Source organism: Canis lupus, chromosome 9 (assembly GCF_048164855.1).
Source record: "Canis lupus baileyi chromosome 9, mCanLup2.hap1, whole genome shotgun sequence".
NCBI lineage: Eukaryota > Metazoa > Chordata > Mammalia > Carnivora > Canidae > Canis > Canis lupus.
In genome coordinates, this window is record NC_132846.1 from 63,666,385 (window position 1) to 63,692,035 (window position 25,651).

At 54.6% G+C, this 25,651-nt stretch overlaps 1 protein-coding gene across 5 annotated transcripts in view; it reads right to left on the minus strand.

Annotated features, from left to right (window-relative positions):
* Window positions 1-25,651, minus strand: part of CCDC88C (coiled-coil domain containing 88C) — a 121,073-nt gene that overhangs the window by 80,964 nt on the left and 14,458 nt on the right. The window contains exon 1 of one of the 5 annotated variants that reach the window (XM_072839713.1): window positions 19,925-20,064. The exons of the other annotated variants lie outside the window; for them this stretch is intronic. The gene's annotated coding sequence lies outside the window, so the exon portion shown is untranslated. Of the gene's footprint in view, window positions 1-19,924; window positions 20,065-25,651 lie in introns of those variants that run through there. 5 annotated transcript variants of the gene reach the window in all.

The window sequence follows — 25,651 nt, forward strand, 5'->3', positions numbered from 1 at the left end:
TGAGAGAAGTTGGTCTGGTTCTATGCAAACGTGGAGGGAAGAGTAAACTCTTGGTAAGACTGTGCTACCACCTGCCTCCCCCTTCTTCTCCCTCCCTCCCCCTCCTTCCCCCCCCCAGCTCCCCTCCCTCCCCCCAGCCTCCCCTCCCTCCCCTGGGCTCTCCTTCCTTCCCCCTCCCTCCCCCAGGTCCCCCTCCAAAAGAGCTGCAGGTGAAACAGATGAGATGGCACAAGTTACCAAGAGGTGACGTCTGGCTCTAAGAGGAGGGATTTCTGTGACCCTGAGGAGAGATACCCACAGGGTGTGATACATGCTCCCTTTGCTGGGTCGAGAGTACCAGGACCTGTGCATTTGGAGGGGAATCGACTAGATAACTACCTAACTAGGTAGGATTTTGCTGTGAGAAAAGTAAAAGGGGAGAACGCACTTGCTCCTCATTCTAGTTCTGAATACAAATCCTCACATCAACGTTAGGTGACAGCAGAGGGGAAAGAGCAAGTATAGTCCCTCAGCAACAGCACGTCTAAAAACTGATCCTCAACTAGCAGTTGCCACGTGAGTCCGATCGGCAGAAGCATTCCCCACCGAACAGAGAAGCTACTGGGGAAGAACAACAGTGAAGAAACAGATGGTACAGGCAAACAAATCTCCTAAGAACTGGTCACTTCTAGTGACCACTGTTACGAGCGTTGACCACTGATGATCAGGCCTCATCTAGAGAGACCAAGAAAGTCTGGAAGGTTCTTTTTTCTTCTGTCACCAAAAATGTGCTCTATGGCAGGAAACTGGGGGAGGGCAGCTCAGGACACCGTTGAAAACGTGGGGAGGAGGAAGGTTAAGAAACGACAAGTTTGTAATGAGTAACGTTTCAGCAGGAAGTGAAAATCTCAACAGATGGTATCAACTTCGTGGCAGCTGGACCAAGGTTGGAGGTCGCTGGCCCCACTCGCCCCAAATACCTGAGGCCACATCCTCCCCATCCTACAGCACTCACACCCAATGCCATCCCATACCCAAATCCTTGTTGGAAAGAAGGACTTCCTCCTGGGGGCCCTGAGCCTGGCACAGTGTCCCCATCGTGGTCAGCCCAAGGCAACCAGGAACCTCAAGTTCTTGGGGTGCTTTAAGATGCTCATCTCTGAATCCTCTCTGCCCCACCCCAGGCCCCTGCACGTGCTGCCCACAGATGCTCACTAATCGCTGACTCAACCCAACCCACTGACCACAGGGAAGGAGGGTCTGGTGACAACAGAGGCCCTGGGGCCCCAGGCCACTGAACAAACCCACACCCTTCTTCCAGAGGGCAAGCCACACTCACTTGTGAACACGTCTGAGTGCCACAGGAGCCAGCCCTCCCAACCTGCAGGTGGTCGTTGTCCCCATCTCCCCTGGGGCTGGCTATTTGCCAATGCAAGATGGACCAGATCAACAAATGTCTCGGCTTGGTGGATACTGCAGTAAATGGGGGCAATGCTGCAGTAAATGAGCGTATCAGGGACATATCTACCAAGAAATGCTAGATGCTCCAAAGAGCAAGCAGCGGGCAAGGCAATCAGAATGAGGGAAAAGGAAAGTACAGACGGATAGCCAAGGAGGGCCCCCAGGGGTAGATCAGACATGAGGGGGGGGGATGGTGGGAGCCGGGTGGGCAGCCGCAGGAACAGCAGGCCGACAGCATCGCGGCCGGGACTTGCCATGCAGTCCTGCTGAGCACGGGGCGACATCCCACCAAGGCCTGAGGGGCACAGGGAACTCGCCAGACACGTGTGACCAGCCCAACGGCCCGGGCTCAGAGTCAGAATTGCCATGCTCCGTCAGAGATGTCTGCCCAACCCAGACCCAGTGGCATCGCTGCTGTCACCCAGGGTGGTAAGTGCTGTCACCTGCTTATGGCATAAAATGCTGTGGGGACACAAGGAAGGGGCCAGTCATTCTCTGTCACTCATCATAGAGCTGCGGCCTGGGCTTCCTCTGCTAGAGCCACCTCCTTCCCCGGCTCCGCTGTCAGGGGCCAAGCTGGCACTGGGGCTCATGGTGTGACCAGCCCAAGTGTGGATCCCAACCGCACAGGGACAGAAGCAAGGCCCTGCGAGCAGACCCACAGGGCCTTCATGGCCCTGAGCAGCCAAAGCCGGGGTGGAGGAGAACACAAAAAGCCCTTTTCTTTTTCTTTTAAAAACAAGATGGGGTAGCTTTCCTTCAGAGGCGGGGTACGGCGGGTGTGAGGACCACCAAAATCAAAGAGCCTCTGGGAGGAGGTGGAAAAGGCAAGGCATGCACACCCACCCCAGCCCTGGTCACACAGCAGGTCAGCTGCTCTGGCTTCCCTGGGGGCCCAGCTGAGAGCCCGCACTTCATGCGAATAAAGGCCCCGTCCCCAGCTGTTCCCAAGCCCAATCAGGTGGGAGGACAGTCCATGCCCGTCTAGCCATGCAGCAGGTGGCCTCTCTCCCAGCCCGAGCCCTGGGACAACGAGGCTCCTCTATGCACATCAGCTGAGCACCTACCACAGGAGCCCACACCAGGTGGGACAGGTGTGTGTGAAGAATGTGCAGTCTGGTCCACACGTGTTCACAGTAGCTCCTGTCGGTGGGGCAGGTGCCCGTTTTACGTCTGGCTTGTCGGGGGTGCACACGCCTCCCCCATGCAGCCATGGCCTTCTGGGCTTCGGACACTCACAGGCACCGTCTGGCTCTTAGGTCATGAGGAAGTTCACTACACCAGTGTTTACCGAGCCCAGGTCTACCCCAGGCGGGGCACGAGGCGTCAGGGGCATGGTGGTGCATGGTGGTGCAGACTCCTAGGGGAGCGGGGCGCTGATCAATCCCCCTCCCTCAGCGGGTGAGTGGACAGTCGGGCACAAGGGAGGCTCTACATAAATATTTCCCAAATGAACACAGACAAGAGAAGAAATGCTGGAAAGCCAGCTGTTGGTCATCACAGATCCCCTCTAAGCCAGGGCCACAGGCCCGAGGTAAGACAGTGGCAGCAGAGTAGGGTGCAGCACCGGCTCAGCTCACAGCCCAGGGACACCCTGAGCCCACAGACACAGGAAAGTCTTTTCTCCCAACAGTCCCTCGGCCATTGTCCTGGCCCAAGACCCAGGACAAGGCCAGATGTTGGGCAGGGAACGGAACGGCCCCAGGTGGGCAGGTGGCCACTCTGGCTGCAGCCCCATGCACACACAGGCACCACCTACGCGGCTCCCATCACACTCGCACAGCTACCCACCCCCCTGCACACAGTGACTCTCACCCTGTGTCTGAGATACCAGTCTCTGCTAGAAGACAGAGAAGTCAGGAGAAATAAGCCAGGCAAAAGCACCTGCCCCTGAGAAAGCAAGCCCGTCCTGTCTCACACTGTCCATCCCTGTGCCTTCTCTAGAGAGCGGAGGGGTGGCGATGGCTGCCAAGGGCCGGCAGCATCACTGGGAATGGGGCAGCTTCCTTCAACAGGCGCAGGTGGGTCCCAGGAATACCTGAATCCATGGCTGGGAGGTGACACCAGTGCTGAGGGTAGGCCGAGACTGAGACTGGAGCCCAGAACTTGTGGGGCTGCTGTGAAGATTAGAGCACCTGACGGTGCAGGGGACACCAAACAGCTGAATGACCATCAATGCTGATTAGTTCTGGGGCCTGCATGCCTCGTGTGAACTCCCCAAACTAGTGGGGTTCAGAGGGGTTAAGTGACACCCAGGTCACCTGTGTGGGACCCAACACCAGCGCCTAGGAGTCCAGATGCCAATTCAGGGTCCCACCGACCTTCTAGAACCCACCAGACTCACGGTGGGTCACTGGGCACCTTGCAGTTGTAGGAGCCTGGGGGGTGGTGTTACAGAATGTGGCCTTGAGAATGACAGTAACCTATGGGTGACAAAGACATGCAAACAGTGATGGACACAGGAGTCAAGACACTGAGAAGACAGGTCGACCACGAGAGCCCCCACCCCCAGCCCAGGGGCGAGGAGCCGGCACTGCCTTCCAGGAGGGCTTCCCAGAAGTGGCCCTCATCACTGCCAACTGACATTGCCCAGCCCCCAGGGCCATGCCTCACCGCAGGGGGGGGGCTGGAACCGCTTTCAAATAAAGGAAGTCGGGGCAAGTGGACAGGAGCTGGGGAGGAATCTGCCCCCAGAGACAGGAACTAGCACACGACCTCTGGCCTCATGGAAATGATGGTCTTGTTGGAAAGATACACACAAGTGGAAATGACCAGTGGGCAAGGCCACCTCTAACAAGCACCGAGACACAGGAAACAAGCGGTTAGGGAAGAACAGAGCCGCAATTGCTACAGCCAGCAGGCAATGTAGAAGAGGCAGGGTGGGGGGGCTTGGGGGGGCAAGAGAGAAGCAGAAGGGCTGTTCTGGAACAGCAGACCCCCCCACCTCCCCACGAACACAGAGCCATCACAGTCTCTGCGAAAACTAACTCGGGGGGTGGGAGGGTATGTGGGACCCAATAGGCAGGAACTGGGTTAATTATTCATCATCATCCTTGGCTCACAACACTCCTCTGTGGTCACACATGGCTCACTTTCATTCAGTTAGTCTTCCTAAGGTAATAACCACCTGCAAACCCACCACCCCAAGCACAGGCTACAACCCTGACGACCACCTATCCAACCAGATGGTGCCCCCGCCCCACCTCCTCCTCCTCCCATCCCAGATACCACCATCATCCCGCATCACAAGCGCATTTTCCCCTTGCTCTCTTTTATTACAGCTTTACTTCATCTCTAAATATTCCTAAAAAGCACATGTTGTTGCTTTTCACTTCTATTAAAAAAAAAAAAAAAAAAAAGGAAGACTGCTGTAATGTGACCTTTGGGAGCACAGGCTCTTTTTAGCTAATATTTATGACATTTCTAAAATCCATCAATATCACTGCCTGTTGCAATTAATTTGCTAGGACAGTTGGATAATATCCCACTGTGGGGCCACATCTCCGTACCCTCACCCACTCCCGTTCTGATGGGCATCTGGGTTGTTTCCAGGTTTCCACTGTCGTGAATAGAAGCACTGTGAACATTCTCATGCAAGTCTCCCAGAGTCCACATGGCAGTCCTCTCGGGTCTACACCTAGGCATACAACGCACTGGGCTGTAGGGTATGTGGATGCTAAACTTTTGGCATTCACGTCAGACTGTTTTCCAAAGTAACTACACCAACCTGTGCTCTCCCCAGGAGCGGCTGAGAAACAGAACAGCAAACATTTGCAAAACCTGAGAGCTTCCCAACTGCCTCCTGTTAGACGGGGAGCAAACACTGACCCAGCACTACCACCACCCACTTAGCGTGTGCAAGAGCCATGTCCTGACTCACCAGCCTGACTCTAAAACCCTGTGTTCCCACCCACGAAAGCCTCCCACTTGACAGGCCAAGTGCCACTGGAGGGAGAAGGCTGGAAGGGCAAGGATGACATCAGAGACACCTCAACAGGATCAAGTTAGAGGGCTGAAACACAGACGCCCCAGGCCAGTCTGTATGGGATCCTGCCTCTGGCCCTGGGTTGGAATGAGTGGCTGAGAGGTCTGACTGGTCTTAGGCAGCCACTGCTTCCTCATTTGGCCATCGCAGCATCCTTGACGCAAACCCGAGGGAGGCAGCAGCAGACAGGGCCACCAGCCCTGGCTCCTGGAGCTTGCCTCCTCCTCCTCCTCCTCCCTCCATCCCTACACCTGCCCTTATTCTTGGCTCCAGGGACAGGTGACAGTTGATGGCCTTCCATGGCCAGGTCAGGTCCCTACGCGGCTGCTTGGGCCTCCCACTGGAGGGCCTTGCTCCTATTTCCAGTGGCCCAGTTTGAAACCAACATACAAAAAGCTCAGCATTCCCCTGCCCTTTGGTAGTTTAATGAGTGGACAGAGGGTCGACCCTGCGAGCATAAAGTAGAAGCAGAGAGGTCTGGGTTGAATGTAAGTGTTACAGGACATCGGGACTGAGATGACAGTGAGATGGCTGAGGATTAGACAAGGCCACCGTGAGAGCATGCCTCCACACTGTGCCAAGGTCCTTAAGAGGACCCTCTCTGCTCCTGGGCTGCACCTGCCAGCTTCAGGGGCCATCGAGACACCAGCTGGGCCCTTGCCCCTCGTTGCTCCCTCACATTGGTTCAGTCTGCACCCACAGATGCTCAGTAAATATCTGCCCAATAAAGACAACGCTCACATCACTATTTAGACAAGAGCCTCTAAAAACCTTCGTAAAACGCTAGGGATAGAATTCTGGTCACCTCGGGGAGGCTGAATGTTTCGCCAGCTTTTCAGAAAACATTACGTGAAGCAGCACATCTGTTTCCACAAGCAGCCAGAGGAGCAAGGACACAAGAGCCAAATGCCAGCATGTGAGTCAGACACGCGTCTTGAAGCAGGTAGAGCAGTTTGGTAGAAAAGCAACCAAAAAAAATCACACGCAAGCCAAAAAGTTTCCAGAAGCATCCTTCCTATAGGCTTTTACAACAAGGTGATCGTGGAAATTTTCAAATAAAAGGAGATAACAGTACAATAAGCAAGCCATATGCACCCATCATTCCAAGAACAGGCTAGAGCTAGTGTGTGCATCATTTTTTTGTTGCTATAAATGTCATTTCATTTTATTCTTTTAAGATTTTATTTATTCATAAGAGACACAGAGAGCAGAGACAGGCAAAGGGAGAAGCAGTCTCCCTGTGGGGAATCCCCATGCAGCACTTGATCCCAGGACCAGGGATCACGCCCTGAGCTAAAGGCAGACACTGGACCACTAAGCTATTTTAAATGCAAACTCATTTGCATTTAAACGTCATTTTAATGCAAACTGCAGCGTCACGCCCCTCCAGCAGAATGCTTCTCTAAGGGACGCTGGCATTTTCTTACATAACCACAAGTACGATCTTTCAATTTTTTTCCTTTGTGCTTCTTAAAATGAAGCAGTCTGTATGTTTTTGGAGGCCAGCCGGGAAGTGGGAGAGAAGGTGGGGGATGGGGAGGGGAGGGCTGGGGTGGGGTGGGGCGGGAGTGGCTACAGAATTCATGCAGTGAGACTGGAGGAAGCTCCAGAGAAGGTTTCCTGTGTGCACACCCCAGATCTGTTCCTTGTGGGACTCCAACCCCTGGCCAAGGACTAAGTGAAACTGGGGCAGGGGTGGGGGTGCGGACACCAGACAGGGGTGTGGTAACATGGGGGGAGGGCACTAAAGGTGCAGGGGCCTTCTCTGTATGGAGTCTGAGTCCCCCCCCCCCCCCCCCCGCTGTACCCCGCCAATCCTAGGAAGGGGGCTGCGACCCACCAGACCAGACCTATCACATGTCACCGAAGGGGCTGCACAGAGGGGAGAAAACCCTGAGTCTCAAAAACACCAGCGCACAGGTGCTGGGGACACAGCAGGTGTGATGAAGCAGCTGGGCAAGTATGGAAACCATCTTCTAGGTTCAGGATTTCATCTTCTCTGCATTCCCCAATGCCCACAAAGTCACTCGCTCCCCCTGCCCCTGAATGAAGGTAGGTGCTTCAAAGCCCAACCCATCACCAAGAGGGCTGAAGGAGCAGCTTCGGCTTGTCCTGCCCCAGGCCAGCCCCGCTGTGTGTGTGTGTGTGTGTGTGTGTGTGTAGGGGGGTGGGGTAGGAGAAGTCTCCAGCTAGGATGGGCTCTTCCAAGTCCAGGCAGCAGGATGAGCACTGGGCTCAGGTTCAGCAGCCTTAGGTGCTAGTTCCAGATTCTCGGTCAACACAGAGCTAGTCTCTGGGCCTCCATGTCTTCACCTGTGAACCGGGGGGTGGGGGGGGGTTAACACCCACTGTCGTCCTCCTCCCCCCACCTCCGTGGCAGGCATCACTGCTGATGACAGACCACGTCCCACAGATCCAGGTCACAGCCTCTCAGTCCTCTTCCACACAGGACTCTGGGCTGCCACAAGGGCTCCCCCCCCCCCCAGCACCCAGGTGTGAAGCCATCAGCCACTCCCTGGCTGGCGGGCTTGGACTTCTAAGGACTCTGTAAACGTGATGGGCCCCACAACAGAGCACCCAGAGGGGACTATGCACAAAATAGGAACAAGTGATTCCCCACCACCACTACCACTGGAGTATTTGGACTCTGAAGTGCTCTCCCAGTTGAAGCCCTTACAAAACCATCTTGCCCGCAGCTCAGCCTCTGCCTCCACTGCTTGAAAGTACCTTCACCCCGAGCACCCTGATGGGGTGATGTTGGCTATCTATCCATCCTTCCCCAGGGCCCCCGCCCACGTCGATCCCCCCCCCCCCACACACACACCCTAAGGCATCCAGCAGTTGAGGGTGAGGGCAGAGAAGGAGCAGAGACACAGTCGCCAAGGTTAGGGAATAAAACCTCCTCTGACTTCAGCCTGGGGTGAAGCCCAAGTGGATGGTCCCCTTGGGGTCCTACAGAAAACCCACAGGGAGACCACAAGCCCTCCTAGACCCGAGGCATAGACTCGCCCACACCAGGCTTCAATCCTGATTTATCCCACTCAGGACACACGGCCCCTTCTGAAGAAGAGGAGGCAGCTGCTACGGCTTCAGGGCCTGCCCCTGACCCTCAAGCCACACTCATGAGGTCCCTGCCCTTCACCCTCCCGGGCTGGGGCTGTCTGCCCTCATCCCAGTCTCTCAAGCTACCAGCCACAGCCCGTAAGGTCAGGCTGAGGGCCGCTGAAGCACCCCAGGGTCTGGTTCCCATGCTTCACTGCACCTCCTTCTCAGCACCTGCCAGGCTCCTGAGCCCCCAGGGCTTTCCTGCCAAACCTCACAAGAAACTTCACAGCCCCCTTCTCAGCATCTGCTGCAGTCAGCCCAGAACAGGCAGGTGGGTGGGAAAGCTTGTCTCCCAAGGGGTCTGTTTACTACCCAGGCCTGCCGTTCTGGGGCGGGAGGTGAGGTGGGGGTGGGGGCGGGGCCCGCAGTGAAGGGCCCCAGGCTAGACGGGCTGTGCCCATCAAGCCCTTCCCCCAGGACGCCTAGGAAAGGGAAGGCTCTGCCGCATTCTGGGTGTGCACTCAAGTGTTAAGGAGCAAGAGAAAAAATGGGGGTGGGGGAAAGGCCAGGAGCCAGGGTCAACCGGCCTCCTCAAAGGTCCGCCGGTAACTTATTAAACTGCCCCATCCTTATTGGGAAGGATCCCCACGGAAGTATCCGTTTACTTTGCAAAACCAGTTCCCGCCGCTTAGAGACCGTGCTTGGTGAACAGCAGTGGGAAACCAGACACCCCTGGGAACAGCGCTGCCCTGGGGGGGACGAAGTGCAGGGAAGAGACACAAGCCCTCCTGCAGGTTATAAACCATTTTATTGTCAGCTGCGTGCTAGGACAGGGAGCGGGGCCACCAGGGGAGAGGATGTGCCACCGAAACACGATCACCTCCAACTAGAGCGAGATCCATTTTTCTCACAGTGAGACAGAAACAAGTTCATCGGTGTGTGTGACCTCTGCCAGCAACAGGTGACACTGAATCCCTGCAGAAAGGCAGCGTCCTCACATTCCACTACGAAGACCCGCGTGTGCCCTGGGTGAGGAATGGCCTTCTGAGAGCCCCACGGCGGGCCCTGCACACCAGGCATGCTGGGGGGCCGTCCTGAGAGCACCCCAGCTGGCCCATGGTGGGAGACTAAGGTCACACACTAAGGTCACACAATCAGCACATCAAAACCCACACGCCCAGGCTCCTCCAGATAATCTCAGAAGGGAAGACCCGACTCAGTGCTCGCCCGTGAAGGATGCACTAGCACGGAAGAGGGCAGCTCACTGCTCCTCGGCAACACCCCCAGGACTCCATCAGCTACATGCTCCTGCGTGTCTGGCTACTCCACTGGCTCATCGGGGTGCTGCTCACAAGCCACCCACCGGACGCCAGGCTCCCCTCCTCTCTGGCCACAGCCCATGTGGATCCAGGCCCACTGTGCCCTTGGCCACAAGAGAACCACAGGGGACACACAGGAGAACCCGGTGAAGCCTCAAACCCGCGGCACGGGGGTGGCTTTTAGGTCACTATCCACCCAGCACTGCACCGAAGGACCATACAGTCCCTACTCTCCGTTTCCTTTGTTTTCCTTCAAAGCAACTTCTGCCTGGGGGGTCGGTGAAGTCTGCCTTGGGCTCCAGGGTCCTGGGATGGAGCTCCGAGGTCAGCTCCCTGCTCAGCAGGGACTCTGCTTCTCCATATCCCTCCTCGTGCTAATAAAAATCTTTAAAAACACACACACAGGGGATCCCTGGGTGGCTCAGCGGTTTGGCATCTGCCTTTGGCCCAGGGCGCGGTCCTGGGGTCCCGCGATCGGGTCCCACATCGGGCTCCCGGCATGGCCCTGCTTCTCCTTCCTCCTGTGTCTCTGCCTCTCTCTATGTCTATCATAAATAAATAAGTCTTTAAAAAAATAATAAGAAATAAACACACACACACAAAACAAAGTGACTAAAATGTGAGCACTTAGCTCCTCAAGAGCCTCTTCTAATGAACCACACTGTTAAGCCCGGTACCCACAAATTCTTTAAAAAAAAAAAAAAAAAGATTTTATTTATTTGATGGAGACAGAGTGAGTGAGCACAAGCAGGAGGAGGGAGAAGCAGGCTCCCCACTGAGCAGGGAGTCTAATGCAGGAGGCCCCAAATTCTCCCTTTTTGACACAAAATGTCCACCAGGAGCACAGTTCTCCAGACAGGGATGTCCTTGAGGTTTAGATTTAGGTTCAGGGTCTGCGAGACTCCAAAGCACAGGAACTCCAAGCGAGAAGTGGTTGGCTGGCCAGGGTTTGTTTCATATGAAGGACTCCGGCTACTTCTAACAATCTGAAAACAAGAAGTCTACCAATGATTGTCATCCAACCAGAGTCCCCACAAGCCTTTCCCCATCTCTGCCAGAGGTGGCTGCGCTCCCTGGCACCCCGTCTCCGTCCAGCCTGTGACCCAGGCCACCTCCAGTTCTGGCAGACGGCAGTCTCTAGGCATGCTGGGAGCTGCCTGCAGCCTCACTCAGAAAGGGAGCCAGGGGTACTGGGTGGGAATTCACCAGGTGCCATGCCATGTCCCTGGCCCCAGGGGTAGGGATGAGGGGGGAGGGGGGTTGCTGGTGGGATCCACTCTTCCACGGCCCTCAGGACACCTGTGCTTGGAGGCAGGCCTTAGGTCACTGGCTGGTGGATGGCTTTGAAGCCAGAACCTGGCGTCCTTCGTGGGAAGTGCAGGGTGCACCCAACTAGGGTCTGGATGTTCTGGGGGCTTTTTAAAGATCTTATTTTATTCAGAGTTGGGGGGAGAGAGTGTATGCATGGGTCTGTGAGCAGGGGAGGGGCAAAGGGACAAGGAGAGCGAGAATCTAAAGCAGACTCCACGCTGAATGTGATGCCCCCAATAGGACTCCATCTCATGACTCTGAGATCATGACTGGGAGCCCAAAATCAAGAGCTGGAGGCTTAACCAAGACTGCACCACCCAGGCACCCCTGTTCCTGGGTTTTAATTTTTTTTTTTTTTAAGATTTTATTTATTAGAGACAGAGAAAGAGGCAGAGACACAGGCAGAGGGAGAAGCAGGCTCCATGCAGGGAGCCCAACGTGGGACTCGATCCCGGGTCTCCAGGATCATGCCCTAGGCTGAAGGCGGCGCTAAACCACTAAGCCACCGGGGCTGCCCTGTTCCCGGGTTTTAAAAGTCCCTTTCTGTTGTGGGGGCACAGGGCCTGCTGCTTGTGGCTCATCTGTGCCCACCTCTCTCATCACTTCCAAAACTGTCCACATGCATTTTTATTTCAGAGGCAACGCAGCACAGAGGAAAACTCCGCACCAAGACAACAAAGGCCTGGCTTCCGATTTCAGGTCTGACACTCCTGAGCCATCTGCGACCAACCCCAAGTAAACCACTTTGCAATAGAAATGAAGCCAAGGCCTCAACTCATCTGTAAAGCAGGGGTACTAATACCTGAACCATCCGCCTCGTACTTTTTATAGGTCTCCTGGTGATTATTGGCATGTTTGCTCTCACGATGACCCTACAATTTACGTAAACGCAGCCAGCTCACTCAGGCCAGAACCAACAGGATGAGTGTGTATTTGCACGGGCGTGGACACACGTCCTCATCACGGTCACATCTCGACTCCTCACCACTCTGGTGGCTGACAGTTTCTGTCGCAAAGGCCAAGCTGTCTACTGCCCATGCAGCCTGCATAGCCTGGTGCAGGCTTCCTACAATGCCCACGTCACGGTGCGGGATGGGACTATTCACATCCGAAGTGGTCCTCACCAGTTCCCTAGGCTGGCACCCCTCCCTCCTCGCATCCAGCACTGGGATGACCTGAGGGACCCAGGGGGTCGGTTCTGCCTCCTCGAGCACCTCAGGGGCCTTAGAACCACCTGCGGCACCTCTGCCAGAGAAGGCAACCACGGACCCAACGCCATGGTCTGGTCTGGGCATCTTCTACCATCAGATGCAATAACGACAGTGACTGCCAACACTTCGGTACTAAGTGCCAGGTGCTCTTCTGGGTATTTTAACTATATGGGCTTAATTATCCTCAGTCCAACCGTGTCGTGATTCCCATTTTACAAATGAGGTGAACTGAACCACAAAATAGCAGAGTGACAAGCCCAAGGTGACATCAGCTGTTGGTGCATTCACATCAAAATGGGCAGTCTCGGGTGTTTCTGTTAAAGATTTTATTTATTTGACAGAGAGCACGTGCATGCGCCAGTCAGCAGAGGGGAAGAAAGTCCGACGAGGGGCTTGATCCCATGACTCCAAAACCATGGCCTGAGCCAAAGGCAGACAGACAACCAACAGAGCTGCTCAGGCACCCCCAAAACAGGCAGCTTCTAAGGCGAGGGCTTGCGTCGGAAGGGACAATGAACCGTGGGGTTGCAAACATAAAATGTCCGTGCGAAGATCATTTAATTTGCTTAAGAAGTTTGCCATCAGGCTGTTCCCGCTCTGAACCTTGTGAAGGCGCTGCCTTGGCCTAGGTACTTTGCTGAACCCCTGCCCCCCCCCCCCGCCCCCAGTTCCCTCATCGCAGAACTTCTCAGGGGCACCAGGGAGAGTGCGGCGCACACAGTAGGCGCTCAGCAGAGGAAGGGTCTTCTGAGAGGTGGCCAGCCTGGAGCTGAGGAGTGACTGGGAGCAATGAACACCAGAGCACCCGGGGTTTTCTGCAAAAGCCTTTCAGTAGAGAAGGAGCAAAATGGGAACAGAGCCCCTGATCCTCTGGGATAACCCTTTTGGGTGGTTGAAGCCTAAAACGATATAATTACACCAAACCGGGAATAACACATTTGCCTAAGAACAGCCTCCAAGGTCTCTACCAGGACCATAAGTTTTCCAGGCTTATCTTTAGGGGCGGGACACTAGGAGTTCGGGTTCAATGGACCTGACTGATAAGGTCAAGCCCTGGAGGCTAAGGTCAAGCCCTGGAGGCTATGCCTGGTCTCCTGCCTGAACAGCATTCCTGAGCGCCCTATTGGGAACACCAGGTGGAGGAGCTGGTCCCCTGCTCTGGGATGCCTGGCCCACAGGCTAAAGTGACGTCTGCGGCTCCACGGTGTCCGCTCCCAGAAACCCACTCAGGCCAGGCCGACTGACAAAACCACCCTAGAATGGGGCACGCAGAGCAGAGCTCACCTCGTCTCCCCCCAGGTTCCAAAGTCAGACACACACGGAAAGGCCCAAGCCATCCTGCCCTGTCTTGTCAGGCTGCACAACAGCACCGAGAAGCAGTCTGGGCACGCTGGAGCCACCCCGGCAACTTTCCACGACCTCACGAGGATCCCTGGGGTGATGCTGGACCGAGAAACAAGGCCAGGAGGGAAATGGGTGCCGAGACCTCGGGGCCTGGACTCAGCAGCTGGCTACCTCCAAACCGCTGAACGGACGAGAAAGAAAATGACTCAATGGCCTCGTGTTTGGTCCCCCGTTGGCTACACAGGGGAGGCAGGCGGCCCAGGACCAGTGCTCCTCGGCCTGGCGGCTCATCACCACCACGTGGGTACAGGCACCTAAGGGCCTTCACGCGGTACTGGGACCCAAGCCCACGGGACCCGTAAGAGCCTGGTGCGGCACTCGGGGACGGGAGGGCCCATGTGCTCGTTCCAGGAGCTTTGGGCGTTCCAGAGTGAGAGCACTGGGCCGCTCCTCACTTCCCTCCTGGCTTTCCCGTTCAACCAGCCACTCCCCCAGCACGGCCTGTCTGGAAACACGCCTCTGCAAAGGCCTGCAGAGCCTCAGCACCACATAGGGACGTTCACCAGGTCCCGAGCTTGTCCCAACTCCGCCTCTGTGCCGCAACAGGATCAGAGTGAGGGGGCACCAGTCAATGGGCGTCCCCAGATCCCAGTCCCATCACTCAGGGACCGACGTGCAGCTGTGCCCACAGCCAAGCCCTTCTCCTGCTTCCCAGATCCTGACCCCAACCCCCTCCCTCTCCCCCACATAAAACCCTCTGCACAGCTTTCCAGAGCTTGGACACTGGCTGCCTCCAGCCCTGGGGCTCCCTGCACTCTGGGATCCAGGCAGGCCCCAGGCGGCACCTGCCCCCAAATGCCCCAGGCTAAGGTGTCTGTCACACTCGGCCATCGTGACTCTCAGTGCTGGCCCAGGACCCTTTCTGCGTGGCCCAAATCACAGCAACCTCCCGGAGCAGACTATGAGTCTGTCTGCTGCTCAGGACAGAACTCAGATACTCACAGTAAGCTCTCAACCCCATGTGTAAACAAGAAATACACACAGCACACTGTCAACCCCTTGGGCAGCACAGAAAATGACTAAAAAAGGCTCGAAACACCCTGACACATGACGTTCCAGCCAAATAAAGAATGAGATCTGTTCTCTCGGTGGGCCGTGCCCCAGAAGAATGCTTGGGGGGGTTGGGGGGAGGCTGACTCCTCCCCCTTGGGGCCCGTGTGAAGATGGGGTATTAATAACCCCCAGCTGTCCCCACGCGAGCCAGAGATTCCCTTCCCAGGGAAGAGCCGCAGGCTGGGAGGGAGAGAGGACAACGGGCCACTCTAATGTGCTGAGCTGGCAGGATGACAGGGAGACGTCGGCCTTCTCTCTTTTCACCTGAAGTTTTATTCTGATTACCGCCCTGTTCCATGGTAGCAGTAGGGGCAGAAAGGCAAGCATCCAGATACCTGGTCCTGTAGCACAGGTCAACATCTCCTTCATGGAGGGGGGAAAGGGGTGGACACGGAAAAAGTTCATTTCCAGATGGAAAAGGAACCTCTCCCCCGGCAATTGTTCGCCAGCCCAAGGCAGGATATCAGCCTGAACGTCAGACCAGCAACAGATCCAGGACAGATCGAGGAACACGGGCCTGTCCTCCACCTAGAGGAGGGTCTAATGAGCTCACATGAAGGCCTTGGCAGCTCACAGCTTCGAGGAGTGGGGCCTTTACAGCTTGGGGGGGGAGGGGGAGGTGGGGAGAAAACTCCTCCATCCACACTCTATCCAGGTCCAGACCCTGACATAGGAAGGGGAGGGGGGTTGTGTGCAGTCCCCTCCGCTATCAGATTCCCCCTCAGATCCTCCCTGACTTCTGGCGGTGGAGGGGGGGTGGGGGACGTCGTCACTGACCACTCTTCTAGACAGATGTGAGCCCAAATTCAAAGCTGGAGCCGCTGACCTAGACCCAAAAGACTTCAAGGGGAAAAGGAACTGGTTCTGTGTCTGACAATTTAATCCTGGTTTGATTTACACAAGAACTTCTAAAAAATCCTCATCTCCTAGGACTATCCATCATCTGCAGGAGTATCTTGGCTGCCCGGACTTGAGATTAATTGCTTTGATGTGGAAAAACCCCCACGCTCACTCCGGGTGGAAAGGTTATTCTTTTAAAACAAAGCAAAAAAAGGGGGGGGGGGATTAAAAAAAAAAAAAAAGACATAGTAAAAAAAGAAAAGAAATGCTGAAACTGACCCTGCTCTCCCAGCCACATGTGGACACTTAGGCACCTCTCGGGACAGACGCGGCTTTTAGGCTGGGGCCAGGATTTCAAGCTCTGGATGATTAACATCACCTACGTTTTTTTTTTTTTTTTTTTTTTTTAAGATTGTATTTATTTATTTATGAGAGAGACACAGAGAGGCAGAGACACAGGCAGAGGGAGAAGCAGGCTCCCTGCAGGGAGCCCCATGCGGGGATCGATGCCAGGACCCTGGGATCGCACCTTGAGCTGAAGGCAGATGCCCAACTGCTAAACCACCCAGGCGTCCCAACATCACAAACGTTCTTACTGGATGCGCTCTTCATTCCTTCAGAAGATATTTGAGACTGGCGTCCAGCGCACAGCCACACGTTCCACAAAAACCTTCCATTTCCCCCTTAATTTATGCTTTTAGCGTCTCCACCTCATTACTGTACTAGAGAAGGTGGGGACCCATGTAAGCCGGTGCAACACCCTGCGCATGCCCAGAGCTCTGTGCTAAGTGCAGGAATAATGCAAGCTGGCCTCTCCCAGCTATCAATGCTAAATAAAGCCCCTCCCCCGCCCCTGCAGAAACCCTGGGGGGCTGTGACGCCCACATTTCTCTCGCACATCCACCAGGCCAACCTCTTGGTGTTCTCACTGGCTGTTTCAAATCCTCACTGTCAGACCCTAGGAAATAACGCCCATAGCCACCCCCTGCAACATCCTCCTAAAGAGTGTCCCTGAGGCCAACTTCCAGGTACCGTATGCACAACCCCAACAGCTGGTCTCACTTTGCTATGGGGATTCCCAGAGCCCAAAGGACTTAAAAACACACCCAGAAGTCCCAAACAATACAGGGACGCTCCCAAAGCCCAGAGAAAGGAGAGGAAACATCCTATTTCCTATCTCTGGGTCACGGGTCACCCACCAGAACCAGAAGGTGGACATGGACCGGGAGCCTCCAGAAGGAAAGGGTATTAGGGTCAGTCCTTTTTTCGGGTAAAACTATGGTAGAAGACACAGCATAAAACCGCCTAAAATACACATTCACATTTACCGTCTCAACCAATCTCAAGGGTTGGGTGCAGTAGCGTTAAGTACGTTTCACACTGTTGTACCAAGCTCCAGGACTCTCCTCTTCACCTTACAGATTCAACCTCTACCCCCATCCCTACCACCCTGTTCCCCAGACCCTGGAACCACCACGCCACGTGCTATGTCCAGGAGTCTCACCACTCCACGTCCCTCACATAAGTGGTATCACACAGTATTGGTCTCTGTGACTGGCTTACTTCCCCAGCATAATGGCCTCCAGTTCATCACATCACAGCATGACCTACAACCTTGGCACTGGATCACCTCTTCCCACCACATAAACCCCAAACTCCCAAAAGGACCCAACCCAGTACCCTTTGGAGGTAGGGGGTGGTTATGAACATGGAACCCCCAGGTCCTGACCTTGACCTCCCTAGAGCAGAAGAGAAACCTCAGTCACAACTAGAGGAGGGAACTTTCACAGGAAGAAGGCGGCTCTGCTAGTGACAATTCTGATGACTTTCTGTTTAAAAAGTCATCAAAAAAAAAAGCTAAAGAGCTCATCAAAGTGACTCTGCCTTTAGAAATCATTTATCCTGAGCTTCCAAGATCAGACGAGATCAGGCGCGTTCAGGGTGGTATGGCAATGTCCACAATAGCCAAACCGTGGAAGGAGCCTCGGTGTCCATCGAAAGATGAATGGATAAAGAAGATGTGGTCTATATACGATGGAATATTCCTCAGCCATCAGAAACAACAAATACCCACCATTTGCTTCCACGTGGTTGGAACTGGAGGGTATTATGCTGGGTGAAATAAGTCACTAGGAGAAGGACAACATTATATGGTCTCATTCATTTGAGGAATATAAAAAATAGTGAAAGGGAATAAAGGGGAAAGGAGAGAAAATGAGTGAAAATATCAGTGAGGGAGACAGACCATGAGAGACACCTAATTCCGGGAAACAAACAAAGGGTAGTGGAAAGGGAGGTGGGTGAGGGGATGGGGTGACTGAGTAATGGGCTCTGAGGAGGGCACTTGACGGGATGAGCACTGGGTGATATGCTATATGTTGGCAAATTGAATTCAAATATATATATATATTTATTAAAAAAAAAAAAGCAATCAATTATCCCACTTTTGAGCTCCAGTGTCACTAAAGACCAGAGATTCCTTGCAGGCAACACACTACAGCAGAACAGTGGGGGACAGCCTGTTATGTATAACTGCCCCGGGCAGTTCTCAGGCTGGCTCTGGACCCTTGGATGGGCCAGGTGCACTGTTTCTTTCAGACATAGTTCTTGGGATCACACTAAGTGGTATGGTGGCCCACCAGCCAGCATTTATTGCCTCCTAGTCCCTGGGAGGGCAAAGGCTGCCAGTTCCTGCCCTGAGAAAAGCCTCTAAATAGGTGCAGGACCCAGAGAAGGCAGGTGGGAGCTGAAATGATGGGGATCAGGGTCAAAGAGGTGGAGCAAGGGAAGGTGCTCCGATGGGAGAAAGTGCCAAGACAAGACACAGGAGTATAGGGGAAGGGTGGACATGGGGGGAGCGAAGGTAGTGCTACAGCCTGGTAACAGGTGCAGTACACCCAGAGCAGCCCCAGTCCTGCAGCAGGCACCACGCTGGGCATTTCACATGCTGTCACACATCCTCTGACCTGGGAGGTCGATTATCCTCCCAGTCCCCCTTGGACAAAAGAGGAAACGGCTTGGAGGGGTCAGATCACTTGCCCCCGGGGAGGAACAACCCCCCTGCCTGCTGTCTGCAGAACCATGGAGAGGGCACTGTCCAGGCCCCCCCCCGCCCCCCCCCCACCCCCCGATACAGGCCAGGGGCAGACAAGGTCAAGGCGGCCTCACAGTTTACCTCTCAAAGGAAAAAATCAGGATGACAGGTGAAGCACATCAGATGTAAGCACCTCCTCCTCCCAGGTGACCTACACCCCAGTCCCCATCTGCTTCCCATAGAAAGCATAGGCAAGCTGTTTGGGTTTGACTGCCCCAGGTGGCTAAGGAGCCTGGACTTATCAGAAACCACCAGCTCAGGGGCCCCTGGGTGGCTCAGCAGTTGAGCGTCTGTCTTTGGCTCACGTCGTGATCCCAGGGTCCTGGGATCGAGTCCTGCATTAGGTTTCCCATGGGGAGCCTGCTTCTCCCTCTGCCTATGTCTCTGCCTCTATCTCTCCTGAATAAATAAATAAAAAAGGAAACCACTAGCTCTTTCTTTTGGCATCTCAACCTTGGAACATCCACAGCTGCAACTTAGTTTCCATGTGAAAAAAGCACAACCTTGTAAGTTCTAGTCTATAAAATTCCAACATCACACATTCTCACCGAAAAGGGGGGGAGGGGAGGGCATCTAGGAGACCAACTTAGTTAGCACAAGAAGTGCCGAAATGCCTTCATACTTTCTGGAAAACCGGAGCAGCCACGATTCCAAGCTGTACAGGGAGGTAGGTTGCTCTGACTGATGACGGGAGCAGGATGGGTAGCCTGTTCGGCTGCTGTGGTTTGGAAAGGAGGCATTCATTTTTAAAGTTTCAACATCATTAAACCTACACACTACAAAGCTCAGGGGAGCCAAGCTGGCTAGACAAAGTTGAAAACAATCAATGTAATTTCCACCCCCAGGGACGGAGCCTCCCCGGGACCTGACATATGGCATCTCCATCAGCAAAGTGCAACACCACATGAAAAGCAGACAAGGGGGCATGAAAGCAGCAGGGGACCCCTGTACAAGCTGAGCGGGATTCAAAGACACCAGCCACCCCACCACCACCACTACCACTACCACCACCCCCGCACTGCATCTCTGACCTCCTCAATGGTCCGCTCCTATGTCTGGGATATGTCAGGCACTCAAGGGACACAGAACCCATACAGCAAGGCCCTGTTCTCCAAGACTCATCTACGAAGGAGCAACCAGGGAGACTCAGTAGGGCCATTCTAGCCTCTCCGGTCCAGGCACAGTAAGTACAAGAACAAGTTCCCTGAATGCTGGGACTTACTTATCTTCTGAGTTACTTGCTCCAGAGTCACAGGTTCTGTTGTGGTGTATACTGTCTAACACATGCCGACAGCAGACATGCTTCCACGCTGGTGTGCGGATGAGACACAGAGACGCACAGCTTGCCTTTAAGACGTTTCACTGCTGGTGGCAGATAAAACCGTGAGATAACAGGTCTAAGGCGCTCAGTGCTCTGTAAGCACGTAGGAAACTTAAAAAAAAAACAAAAAACCATAAAGGAGAAACATGTGTAAGGGCAAGTCAAACACCTACGTGCATGCTTATGGGACTAATCCCAACATGTCACAGTGTACCTCATGGAGGGGAACCTTCATAATTCACCTGCTAATAAATCAACGCAGCAGGCCCAGAGAGGCGCATCTGCCCACAACCCCTCCACCCAGCCAGTGAGCAGCTCACCCTCACCCACCAGCATGGAACCTGAGCAAGGCCCTCATTCAACCTTCCTCAGGTCCTGAAGGTAGGCACTGTTAACATCCCCGTTTCAGGTAAAAAAAAAAAGACTCTGGGGAGATGAAGCTGCCCAAGGTCACAAAGGTGAGCGGTGAGCTTGAAGGAACTGCGTCTCCATCTGCCTCTGCAGAGGCTTGCAGCTGCTTTTCTTGCTCCATCCCCCCTGCTTGGCCCTTCCAGCTGCAGGATACAGACCAACTACAAAGTCGGCCTAGGAACATGAGCCATCACCAACAGGGCTCACCAACTCTCTTTTTTTTTTTTTCTTTTTAAGATTTTATTTATTTATTCATGAGAGATACTCAGCTCAGAAGCAGAGACTTAGGCAGAGGGAGAAGCAGGCTCCCTGCAGGGAGCCCCGATGTGGGCCTGGATCCTGGGACCCTGGGATCATGCCCTGAGCCGAAGGCAGACACTCTACCGCTGAGCCCCCAACGCATTCCAGGAAACCTGGCGTTACTTTGAGTGTCACAAAAACCTGTAACATGGCATTACTGGTTTGTTATATGTGAAGTCAAATGACGCGCCCTCAGTCACACCGTTAGTAACAATGACACTTGAGTTTCTAGACCCTCAAAAGAATTAAGTGACCCAACCTGAGGAAGCAGTGGAGCTTGCCCTCACTTCTGCCCCCACACTTCCAGCTCACCTTCCGGCCCTTACCCCCCACCCCCAGCTCTGAGGTGGCTCAACCACTTCCAGGGGGCGGTGGCTAAGCTCCTACCCCCAGCTGAGAAGCCAAACCTGCCTACTCCCCCCTCCAGAGCCAACGCCAGGCCCCGCCAGGTGGCACCCAAAGAAGTATAAAATTTTGGACAAAAGAGATCCCATTTCCATTCTCATTCATTTGGGGAATATAAATAATAGTGAAAGGGAATAGAAGGGAAGGGAGAAGAAATGGGTAGGAAATATCAGAAAGGGAGACAGAACATGAAGACTCCTAACTCTGGGAAACGAACTAGGGGTGGTGGAAGGGGAGGAGGGCAGGGGGTGGGGGTGAATGGGTGATGGGCACTGAGGGGGGCACTTGACGGATGAGCACTGGGTGTTATTCTGTATGTTGGCAAATTGAACACCAATAAAAAAAAATTTATTATTAAAAAAAAAAAAAAAAAAAGAGATCCCATTTTCAAGCTCAACTGATGAACTCTTGAACTGGGCCCGAAGTGGCCAGAGTTTTACAGGCAACTGCTCATAAAATTTCAACAGAGTGACAGGCAGTTGTATCCTAGGACAGTAAAGTTAATTAACACATATACCAGGAACTGTTCTGTTTGGAAGCCTCAATAAAATAATCAATGAGATAGTAATCAGAAGCAGCTCAACCAGTAAGCCCTTTTTTTTTTTCCCTCTCTTCCGTCCCTTATCTACATCATGTAATTACCCCTTCCTTCTTTCTCATAAAAGCTCGTTGCTTTCCCCCACACAAGTGGGAGACTTCCCTGGTTGCTCTCGAATGTGTACTCGCTGAGTTACAATTCTGAGACTCTGAGCACAGGAGACCTTGTTCCTCGTTCTCCTTTCGCGGTGGATAGAAGCAATGGGAGGCCTCCCCCCAAAGCTCTTCCCTCTGGAGCACAGCCCTATATTTAGAACACCCCCACCCCGCCGCATCCCCTTAACCTGTTGAGAAACCCAATCCCAAGCCAACAGAACCCTCGCAGGGTGCAGCCAGGAGCCCTTCCAAAACCTCTGCCTCCCCTCAAAACAATGGCCAACACACTCCGGATTGGGGGCCTCTTTGACGCCTCTGTCATCCTTGGTGAACCCACCAATGTAAGACAAGCACTTCCTCACCCTCCTCAGCACCAGAAAGATGGCTCAAGTCATGTCATAAAGGAAAGGACCAAGGCCCTGGGTGTGACGGCACAGTAGCAGAAAAACTCCACCTTTTCCAAAAAGAACAGTTGAATAACAAAAACTTATTAGTCCTGGAGGTGAGCCATGCGGGCGGCTTTACGGAGGGGCGAAGCCTGCCCGGGCAAGTTCTTCAGAGACTCCATCTGACAAAGTAGTTGTAACGTCCAACATGCTGATCTTGGCACTCAACACCAAAACCCAAAGCAGGGGAGAGACTTTTTTTTTTTTTTTCACTAAAAACTGGAGAAATCCATTTCCCTCCTTCTTGTCGCAAAGGAATGGTTCCCTCTTACCTCCTGCAACCCCACAGGTGCCTAGTGCACTACGAAATAAGTTTCTACCGTGGCTCACCCAGCAGTGCTGGGTTCCAGGCCCTTGAACATGCACAGCCCAGTTTTGAACCCACAATGAACACAAACTAACTGAAAAGGAGGCCAATTTGCTCCCCCTAAGACCAGCACGGCCCATCCTCAGCCTCTGGGCGCTTCGCAGTTGTGATTTAGCTCGTATTTTGCTCGAAGCACAAATGCAAACCACTTGCCGGACTGGGGGCTGGAGAGGACCTCCCCCCACGCCAACATCCACCCCCCAGGTCTCTTCGATGCTTGAACCTTCCCAGTAGGGCTGGTAAAAGGACGCCTCTGGAAAGCCACGGCCACACACTCAGAGAACCCTTGAACAGAAGGTAGAGAAGTCAACCCCTGGTGAAAGAACCTGCAAAACAAACGGGATTCTGGGGCAGCCCGGGGGGCTTGGCAGTTTAGCACTGCCTTTGGCCAGGGGTGTGATCCTGAAGACCCAGGATTGAGTCCCACATCGGGCTCCCTGCATGGAGCCTGCTTCTCCCTCTGCCTGTCTCTCTCTCTTTCTCTGTCTCATGTCTGTGTCTCTCATGAATAAATAAATAAAATCTTTAAAACAAACAAACAAAAAAGGAACGGGATTCTGGAGACACGTGCTGGTCAGAGGAAGGGGAGGAGCCGGACAAAGTTCGGATTTGCAGATGCAGAAGAGACCTGGGTGCGCCTAGGCCGTCCTGGGCACCTGGGTGCAGTGCTGCGTGCAAGGGCCGGGAGGGAAGGAGCGCCGCAGTGCAGCTTGCAGCTGGGGGACAGGAAGAAAAGCCCCAGCAATTCAAGGTCTGGACTCAAGGTCAACAGGAGGAGCCCACAGAGACCAGAAGGACAGTGTCGACACATGCTCTCCCCACCTCCTCAGTCTCGGTTGGTCGGTCTCTCTCTCTCTTCTCCTGGCCCTGAGCCTCCACCGGCCTGGCTGAGGTCCAGCTCCAGTAATTATATCAGACCCACCTTTCACCCTCCCCACCCTCCGCAATCAGCCCTCATTCTCTGCAGCCTGAGGCCAGCCACTCCTGTATCCCACCTGTGGCCTAACCCCGGAAGTGCTGGCTTCAGAAGTGTTGGCTTCAGAAGCGGCCTGAAGCAATCCAGCTCCTTCCTCTGGGGCTCCAGGCTGGTATGAAATCTAGTTTTCAACACAGGGCTGGGGGTGGGGGGGAAAGCCAGGAGCCCCTTGGGGAGCAGCACCCCAGCCTGGCCTACCATGTGAGGCTCCGGCCCAGGCCTCACCTCAGCCCAGCGGCAGTACGGATCCTGAGCAGCCCTGCCAACCTTCACAGGACATGGCTCTGCCCACATCAAGCTCTCTCCCTACACGATAGATTACAGAGAGCCTAGTTTTAAGAAAGACATTTCACCACACAGCTGACGACCAAGAAAGCCTCGGCTCTCTGGGGCTGTCCTCTGCCTTCCGACTTCCTCCACGAGCCTCACTTGCCTCATCTGCCAAACGGACACAGCAATTTCTTCCCCACGGTGCCAAGGCCTGGCTCGCAGGAGGCACCGCTGCCTTCTCTCAATCTTCTGATGGGGGCAAAAAGCTGAATCTCAAAGTCCCTGCTTGCTCTCAATATGCCTCGACAGCATTTCTTCTAGAAGCAAAAGGGAGAAAAAAAAACACCAAAGAAATCAAGTCCAACTGACACTTGGTCTCCCATTTTGCAGAAACAAAACCTGCCTCTGGAAAGGTCTGGGTAGGACTATGACCAGGCGTCCCCAGCTCGTCCCCAGCTCGGTTTGCTCCATCCCTGCTCAGCAGGACAGGGAAGGTCACAGGTCAGGAGCTAATGCCTTCTGTTTGGCATAAACAAAGGGAATTCTAGCGGCCCTGAGAGCTGCTGCCCTGCTGCAGCTCCCCCTCCACCTCACTCAGCCCCATCAGGTGGCCCTGAACCCCTCCCCCAAGCCCTGGTGGCAGCAGGGGGCAGATCTGCTGCAGACCCCCACCCCCCAGGCTCACCCCAGATGGAGTGCGCAACAAGTACAGTCCATGCTCCCACGTGGGCAACACCCCACAGGTGTCTGTGGGACTCCCCTCTGCCCCCGCCTTGGTCCAGGCCCCCAGGATCTGCCCTGACTCCCTACTCCTTCCTGACACCAATCCATTCTTGATGTGGGTGAGTGCCTGCATTTCCTTTCTTCAATTTTCTCCTTTTTAGAATGTTCCCGAAGACTCTTTGAGTGCTTCAGGATGAAGCGTCAATTCATCAGCATGGCATCCGCCCGGCTGGCACCTCATCGTCTTCCTCCTTCACCCATCACCCCCGGCAAAGACACCCGGGGCTAGCTTACGTCTCTACAGCTTTGCAGGTACTGTTCCTAGCCCCAGGACAGCCCCCCCAGGCACCCCAATTTGTGCCAGACCAGCTCCTAAGGCTCAGGGCAAGCATCACCCACTAGAGAGCTCCCCATGAGCTTCACCCTTCCCGGGTGTTAGAGCCTCTCTCCCACACCACCGGATGTGGCGTCGGGGCACGGAGGACGGCCTTAAGGACAAGGAAAAGAGCCAGGCAGCGCCTCGCAAGGGTCACCCACCTCTCTGGGCTCCCGGAGCTTCCCCATCCCACATTCCACCACAACCCTTAGAGACAACGAGGGCCAGGAAGGGAGATGAGGGAAAGAGGAAAGGAGGGGTCCGCAGACCACCGCCCCTCAGGCTCACTTCCAACAGCGTCTGGACGGTTCCCGTCGAACTGTACACGGACAGCTCACGGGCAAGCTCACGGGCAAGCTCCCGGGCCAGGCCCGCGGCAGAACGAGCGCTCCCACGGGGGACACGGGACGGGCCATCCCTGACGCCGGCCGCCCCGCCTCACCACCGAGCCGTCAAGCCCCACACCAGGGAGCTCGCCCAGACGCACCTCGGAACCTCAGCCCTTCAGCCCGCGGCGGGGCCAGGGAAGGCTCATCGTCCCGACAGGCGACGGGCACGACGGCAGCTCCGCGAGGAACGCACGGCCTGTGAGAAGGCAGTGCCCGCGCCGAGGGCCGGAGTCCTCGACCCTCACGCCCTCTGACCCGGGGCTTCCACAGCA